We start from the raw sequence: 8,437 nt of genomic DNA, 5'->3' as shown, positions 1-8,437 counted from the left end.
ATATAACAACCTGGGAACTCTGCATTGCTTTTGAAGGGTAACACATCAAGGCTCTTCAGGATCAATTGTAATACAAACAGGAAAGATGTGTAGTGTGGTCAGGCAGTGCAGACTGATTCCTGTTTTCATATCTGAGGAAAATAGTGTGAGTCCAGGTCTGGCAGATAATTTATTATCTAAGGTACAATTTCAAACATCCTTGTGATATTCTCTATCATTAGAGATAATGGTAGTATTCAGATGATAAAATAATTTATTTAGATCTCACCTTTTCAAATACCAATGTCAGAGTTATATAGTTTTGCAGCTTCACTGTTTATATTCATCCCATAAAGCTATGGAAAAATATATGAATCTAAGTACACGTGTTTGTGTGTGTGTGTGCGTGCATTTGTGTGTGTGTGTGTGTGTGTTTATACATATTCATGTGTGCATGTACTAGCCAGACATTGACATCAGATATCTTCCTCAACCTACCCCAATTTTAAATTTGATGTGGCCTTGCCATGGAGTACATGTAAGTTCAGAGGAATTCCTTTTTTTTTTCTTTAGATTCAACTGATATGATATATTGCCCATCTAAACATACAAAGCCCAGTACCATCCATCCCTTAAGAACATTGATAACAACCATAAATACATAGAGCGAGATCTTTACGTCAGCTACCATTGTCCTGCCACGGCTTCTCGGACTCTGCTCCTCCTCTCTTCCTCTCCCTTCATTCCAGTCTCCTCCTCTTCCTTCAAGCTTTTCTCCTGCCCATCCTTCCTTCTCATCCAATGATAGGCCTCCTTCTATCTTGTACCTTCCTCACCTGTGACATCATCCTACATTTCACCCTTTTTGTCTAATTTAAAAAAAAAAAAACGTTTTCTCTCAAATATAAGCTGAGCACAACTATTATTATTTTGTAATTAAAAGCATAAAATTTAACTAACACTTAGCCCAATACTATATCAGTTAAACAGAACACTTAGTTATCCATTCCAGCTTAAGAAAGGCTTAAAATCTATATTATATCTTGGCTAGCTTCTATACTATCTGATAACTAATAAAATATGTATATTCAGAGTTAAACAACTTGATAGGCTATGAAACTATAATCAGTCTTCAACCCCATCAGAAATCTGAGAATGACAAAATATCTATACGCATAGGAAGCCTAACCCGGCTTCTAGAACTGAGAAGTTGTAGAGACAAATATCCACTAGCACAGTCCCCTGCTAGCAGCATGTGAGTGCAAGTCTTCAGCCTTCTGGCCCAAAATCAACTGACAGACTCTTGAAATGCACATTTTGAAGGGCTGATCACCCTGTCTTGGCAGAGTTTATCAGTCAACTATTCTGCATAATTTGTTTTTTTCTGTGCAGTATTAGTCTGCAGATGAAACAGACAGTTTTATCTAGTGGCTGCCTAACCACAAAGTATTGCCTCATCTGGAGGTAGAGATGTTCAAATTCTTCGTTAAATCCTCCAAAGGGGAACTGTTAGGAGCAGATATGTCTCACCAAAAGATAAATAACTTTAAATCTCATATTTTGTGGATTTCTGACATTTTTGAAAACTACCTATATAAGACTATCTTTACTGCTGTCTTTATATCTTAATAATATCTTGAAAGTACTCTCACAAAGTAGACAATATGTTTGCTATTTGGCCCTTAACTCACATGTGTAATCAACTCAGAAGTTTATAATGACATCAATTGAAGGACTGGCTCTAAACCTTGTACTTTTAAACTTTTAACAAATAAATTTTATATCACAGCAATGATATGATTTTAGCTTATTTAACAAATGAGATTACAACTGTATAACTCAATCTAGCTAATTCCTCCCTGGTAAATTAAATCATTACTAAATTCCTCACAAAGACAAGTTTAGAGTAACCACTTTCAGCCCCCAAAGTCCAGGGAAGTGGGGTGACGACTCTACTATAACTTCTTCAAGCTGTACATGGGCATTGAGATATCGTTGGCAGTAGCAGGTAGGAAGAATGAAGCAAATGCTGTAGCCAATGTGTCTTGACTGGACCCAGCTGAAAGTCCTTGATACCAGGAATCCAAGTAGGCACACTATGTCTAGTCCAAAGTTTAGAATCGAAATCCTTTTTGTTTGATTCTCCTGCATTAATTTTTTTGGGTGGTCTACCTCTATCATATCTGATCAGTATGACTCTGTTAGGTTTTCACAGACTAATCACACTTTTTAAAACCACAAAGACAAAATTTTCTCCCAAAATACTGTTTTCCTTAGTCTGTAACCAGAAAAGCTTGTATCGTGCATTCTCTCCCAGAGTAATAATATAACCATAAAACTCAAAGTTACACCCATTATGAAGATTAAACAGTTTTTTAAAAAGGAAGTAAGCTAAACAATGAGCCTGATAGGCTTTTGTATTCTGTGATATCAAGAAATTAACCCAAAATTCCTGTGTACCCCATGGTAAGAGAATCTGAGCTTCCTATTTTGGTAGATATAAAAATAACCACAAACCCTCACTAGTCGGCATCAATGAGCCATATGAGCTAAAGAGCAGAGTAATTCATAAAAAAACCAAATACCTTCTATCAATTCCAATATCAAGAAGCAATATATTAAACCAGGAATTTAGTCCAAACTTTATCTATCTGCTAAGCTCTCTACCCAGAGCCACATATTTTTCTTTAAACTTAATAACTTCTATAATATATGTCTGTGTTCACTCTACCTGGTGTTACAGACATTTATCACAACTCTCTACTTGGAGTTAGTGACCAATTTTTCCCTATCTAAGTTCTGGGTAATCTCTTTACTCGCCTTAAAACAAACAAACACCTATCAATTCTAAAAACAATAAGTAACTTAAAACTCAGGACATTAGCCCAAAATACATCCATTTGTTAAGCTTTCTTCCTGGAGCCACAGATTTTTCTTTAACCTTAATATCTTCTATAATATTCTTGATGAAGTTGGTTCTCTTCTTCCATATCGTAGGTATTGGGGATTGAACTCAGGTTGTTAGATTTGTTGGCAAGCATCTTAACCAACTGACAATCTTCTTAGCTTGTGAATCTTGGTTTTTGAAGCTCACTAATTTGGCTAGATGAGCCTCAGAGATACATCAACCTCTGACTCCCAGACACTGGAATTATAAGTTCAGGCCACTATGCCTGACTCTAAATTTTGAGTGCTGGGAATTAGGACTCAATTGCTCATGTTAACAGGGCAAGCTTTTTACCCATAGAACCAACTTTTTGCTGCTCAGTGAATGCTTTTAAGGCCTTAAAATGTTTCAGTTTTTCTTAGCATGTCTATTATTGTCCTGACACAGCTCTATATACATATACAAGAATTTCACAAGAATTAATTTCAAAAGAGGTTGTAAATTTGAAAAAAGAACAAAGAAGCTATATGTGAAGGTTTGGCGAGAGGAAAGAAACAAGATAAATGATGTAATTACAATCTCAAGATATAAACAAAATAATTATAATGTGTTTAAATGTTATGTCTTTTCTTCCTTGGGGTTTTCTCTGTAATAAAGGATTTACCACATGATTGCAGTCAGTTACACATCTACATGCATCGCCTGTGGACAAAAATATAATCAAATTAATTGTGTTACTAAGTTAATGTTTGTGAAGTTATTAAGTAAATATTTGTTAAACATTTTATTCTGCAGCTATTTATTTAATTAAATTTATCAAATCTAGAGTGTACTAGTGTTTTGAGACAGTGGTCTTATGTTAACAAGGAAAAGAAGTATTAAAACATATAACAATCAGAAAAATCATTTAAAAACTTTAAGGGAATTACATTAGAATAAGCAGAGCTTTTGATTTATGAGGCCACAAATATCAAACATTATATTACCATTGAATCAAAGGTCACCTTATGAAACCTACCAAACTGCTTTGTATAATGCCAACTATTAATTCCACAGTTTTTAACTTACACCAGACCAAGTTTAGGATGTTACAGGAGCACTCACTCTCTACAGCTTCATGCAGTTTCAAGTTTGCAGAGAAACAGGGAAGAACAGGGTCGTGTCTTTTCTGAACACATAAATTAATCATCAAGAAAATACCCAAAGTCTCATTATACATAGAAAGGCCAAAAATATCAGGTAGGACTATAGTTTGAGGTATCTGTTAAAACACAAATACGTGAAATTGAACACCTAGAACCCAAATAAAAACTTCAGTTGCATGCACAGATGCACGCACGCATGCATGCACTTGCACGGTGTTGGGGACGTGCATTTAGTTTCAAGCCCTGTTCTTCAGTAATGCAGTATGTGCTGTGTAATGGTGGAGAAAATCAGCCCTCTTACACCTCACAGAACACTTGTGCCCTGAGATCTTCTGTAGTGAAGCAGTGTACATACAGAGATCTTTCTAGCCAGATAGTGTCTAAAGCACTAAGGCTATGCAAAGAAATTATAGTATGCATGTTCATGTGGCAATGACTTTAGAATTAGAACCATAAGATGCTATACCCAGGATCCAATGTAACCACTGCAAGAAATGACAACCTAAGATTCTAATTATCCTTACTTAATGCAAAGATCAAAACACTGGCTGCAGAAAGTGTTACCTAGTTATTTTAATTTCTACTAAAATATTATTTTAGTGGCTATAAGTAAGTTACTTTGTAGTTGCTTTAGAGCAGCAATAGAAATTGTCTTGTTTGCTGCTGTTCTTGGTTATTGTTACCTAGACAACAACTTAATCCAGTACTGAGCTTCTCAATGTGTTTTGACTCCTTTAAAAATGTAACTCACACATGGTTTCTTAATTTAAAAATACAGAATTCTAGTCTAGCTTGGGCAATTCTAATTCACTAAATGCACTCGCCTTAAACTTTCTGAGGTATTTACATGGAAATTGCCCTGGTCTATCCAAGATAGGTGGTTCAGCTACAAAAGAAGGTAAAGGAGACAAATCATACTATTGAGTAACAATTGCAGCAATATCAGACATTTCAGGGGATTAGTTGGAGTTCACAAGAAATTCAAGGCTTAAGATGAATCTAACTTCTTATTAGTGGTTACTTTCCCTTGTGATTAACCCAAATCACTGAAATGCCAGGCTCTAGATTGTATTCTCTTGACCAGAAGCTTTTCAATGTTGGGACATTACAACTATTCTGAGTCAATAGTTTTGATGATTGTACATTAGAATTTCAATAACAATAGAAAAAGATGACTCCTGGTTTGAGAAATCTTAAATTTTCCATATTGTTAAATTTGAGTGACTTGTGATGTTGTGAAATTTGTACCAAAGCCATACAAAAAGAATGACCTGAACAACAGGGTTGCTGCCTTTACAAACACCAATAAGTTTAGATAGGAATTGAATTTTTAAAGGTTTATTTCCTCAGAGATGTTTGCAATGTGGGAAGCCAGAAAATTGCTCCCCAAATCTGATTTTTCCACCCATCCCCCGCTACCAAATTTTGTATGGAGTTAAAAGAAAGATGCCAGTCATTCTGAGGTTTAATAGCAGACCTCTTATTAGGTAGGTGGTCAGTCTTGTCAATGGGATTTTTTTCTGCCTGTACCTCTCATCACTGTCATGCTTCTCTGTATATATCATTTTTAAAGTATTTATGTGTTCTTAATGAGCTTAGTTAGGTGGACTAGAGTCCCAGAAATGAACTAATGCCAAAGATATCCAGAGGTAATTGATTTCAGGTTTTTGTCTTAAGGTTTCAAAGGAGAAATTCAGATATAAGAGATACTTGTTTTGAGAGAGAGAGAGAGAGAGAGAGAGAGAGAGAGAGAGAGAGAGAGAGACTGACAGAACCAGGCACAGAGACACAGACAGACAGAAATAGAGACAGACAGACATAGAGACTTGCAGAGAGAAAGACAGAGACATGGAGAGAGAGTGGGCCAGACACAGAGACACAGATAGAGACAGAGACAGACACAGAGACAGAGAGACAGACAGACAGAGACAGAGATATAGACAGAGAGAGACAAAGGGAGACAGAGAGATGCAGAGAAAGAGATAGAGACACACAGAGAGAGACAGAGACAGAGACAAAGAGAGGCAGAGACTGACAGAGACAGACAATGAGACAGACAGACAGAGAGAGACAGAGAGACAGAGACAGAGACACAGAGAGAGACAGAGACAGACAATGAGACAGACAGAAAGACAGAGAGACAGACAGAGAGAGACAAAGAGACAGAAAGAAATGCAGAGAGAGACAGAGACACACAAAGAGAGACAGAGAGGGAAACACACACACACACACACACACACAGAGAGAGAGAGAGAGAGAGAGAGAGAGAGAGAGAGAGAGAGAGAGAGAAGAGATTTTACATAGTAGGAATAGATAACCTAGATAACTGGAGGACTACTATGCAGGGATGTTTTAAGGGACATACAGCTGAAACTGAAGCACATATTCTGAAGGTAAAGTTTTGGCCTTTTGAAGTCAAAGATCACCCATTAGACACATGCATGTTTGATGTGCCCAAAGCTCTTAGGTGACTTTAGAACCTGTCAGTGTTGTTATTAGTATTAGATCTCACCCACAGGAAATCTCAATTTTTCTAAAATAGGAAGTCTTGAAACCGGCATTTGATGTTATGTAGTGATTCAACCCTCACTTAATCTCATGGCTATCTACATGATTGAAAGCTGTATATCCATTCTCAACAAAGAAATAAAACTATAAAGTCTTTCCCTGTTCTGTATGCAATGCTATTTGTAAGGTTCTAGGAATTCAGAGAGAAGCTTTCTTGATAAAACTTATCAGGATGAAGCACAATTTTCCTTAGATCTCAAACTGTAGTCAGTTTGTCCACTTTAAAACATTTTCCTTATAACTCAGTTTGTAGTTATTTTTTCAAAATTTTAATGTTAATAGAGACTTGTCCACCTATTAAAATGTATTTATTTCCCAGTTGCACAACTTTACTGTTATAAATAAATTGCATATTTATGTGTAATGTTATTTGTGTAGAGTCATTGTCAAAACACATTATCTTTCTATTTCAGTAAAACCAATGACGGTTTCACATATGTAGGACATAAGAAGAACCACAGGAAATTTGCAGAAAATGTTTAGGTGAATTTCTAAATCAAAACTTGTTTTCCATTCTCAAACAGTAACTAATCCATTTCCAGCTACCTTTATAATCTTCCAATCTTACACCTTGACTATTATGAAGTTCTAATTCTCTCTCCACTTGTAACAGCCTCTGTTTTCATTAAAACTCACCGAAGCATGCATAATGGAGTAGGTAGAGAATTGTGATTAAGGTCTCTCCAATATTTCTAGACATATTTGTAGAGTGTGACTGAGGTAATCGATTCTCATTCCAGCTAGTGACAGCAAGAAAGAACTGTGTCCACAGTTTGACCTCCATTGTGAGCCTTGCTTCCTGAAATTAGAGCAATGCTTGAAATCACACATTGCTGACACACATGTCCATCACTATAAGAAGAATAAACATGATTTAGAACATAAGAAGAAAACATTCATGGCATCTCTTTTTTCTTACACTTTGTACAGCGCTAGTCAAATATATTAAAGAGCAAAATAAGTCATGGTATTTGTAATGTACTTTTGTGCTGGCATCTTTCTACTGACTTCATCCCAGAGCACTCTACCGCCAGTATACACAGAGACACATACTAATGTATATGTGCTGTCATTCAAGAACATACATTTTTGTGAAGACACAACATACAGATATACACATACATGCATATTCACACACATGAAAACACAGATACACACACATATATACAGACACACACATACACACACGTATGTAGAGGCCCACACAAATAAGTACAACAGAATCCCTTGTTCTGTGAAAGACAGACACAAGAAAAGATAGGTCAAGGTCTTGGATTTATTTTTCTTAAATTATCAGTTGCTTTGTCATCATTTTCAAGGTGCTGAAGAAACAGCACAATTAGCAAGGTACTTGTTTCACAAGCATGAGGACCTAGTTTTGATTTCTAACACTTATGTAAAAATCTAGCTCTTCTGGCAGCTGGGAAGACTGAATCAAATGACTCCCCAGGGGTTACTAACCAACCAGTCTACATCAGCAAGTTGAAGGTCAATCAAAGATTTGGTTTCAAAGAAACAATATGGGCACTGTGTGTCCTATGAACAGTATTCAAGGTTATTCTCTGGACTTCATAAACATGTGTAAACATGTGTGCACATGAGTACACATACTGCTAAATACATAGTTCTTTTGTGAAAAATTGTTACTTGCAATGAGACTGTATATTGAGTATCTGCCAAATATTTACCTAGAGAAGCATTCATTATTGAAGGATCTAGAATACTTTCCATAATAATGCTACTGAATAGTAAAAAAGATAGTAATTACAGCTATCTAGAATTGAAGCACTTTCTCTACGTGAAATGTTTTGAGTCACGGAAAGCCAAGATCAAACTGTCTTATATTGTCTTTATTTTC

At 36.0% G+C, this 8,437-nt stretch overlaps 1 long non-coding RNA gene across 1 annotated transcript in view; it reads right to left on the bottom strand.

Moving 5' to 3' along the window:
- Positions 1-1,470: 1,470 nt before the first annotated feature.
- LOC103691604 (uncharacterized) overlaps positions 1,471-8,437 on the bottom strand; it is a 67,454-nt gene continuing 60,487 nt past the window's right edge. The window contains exons 5-6 of the long non-coding RNA XR_005492384.2: positions 7,216-7,378; positions 1,471-3,568 (exon numbers count right to left, since the gene is read on the bottom strand). This is a non-coding gene — a long non-coding RNA (uncharacterized LOC103691604). The remainder of the gene's footprint in view (positions 3,569-7,215; positions 7,379-8,437) is intronic.

The sequence above is a fragment of the Rattus norvegicus genome, chromosome 13 (genome assembly GCF_036323735.1).
Source record: "Rattus norvegicus strain BN/NHsdMcwi chromosome 13, GRCr8, whole genome shotgun sequence".
In the NCBI taxonomy this organism is placed as follows: domain Eukaryota; kingdom Metazoa; phylum Chordata; class Mammalia; order Rodentia; family Muridae; genus Rattus; species Rattus norvegicus.
The sequence above is the reverse complement of the archived record's forward strand: the minus strand, read 5'-3'. Positions and strand labels throughout refer to the sequence as shown.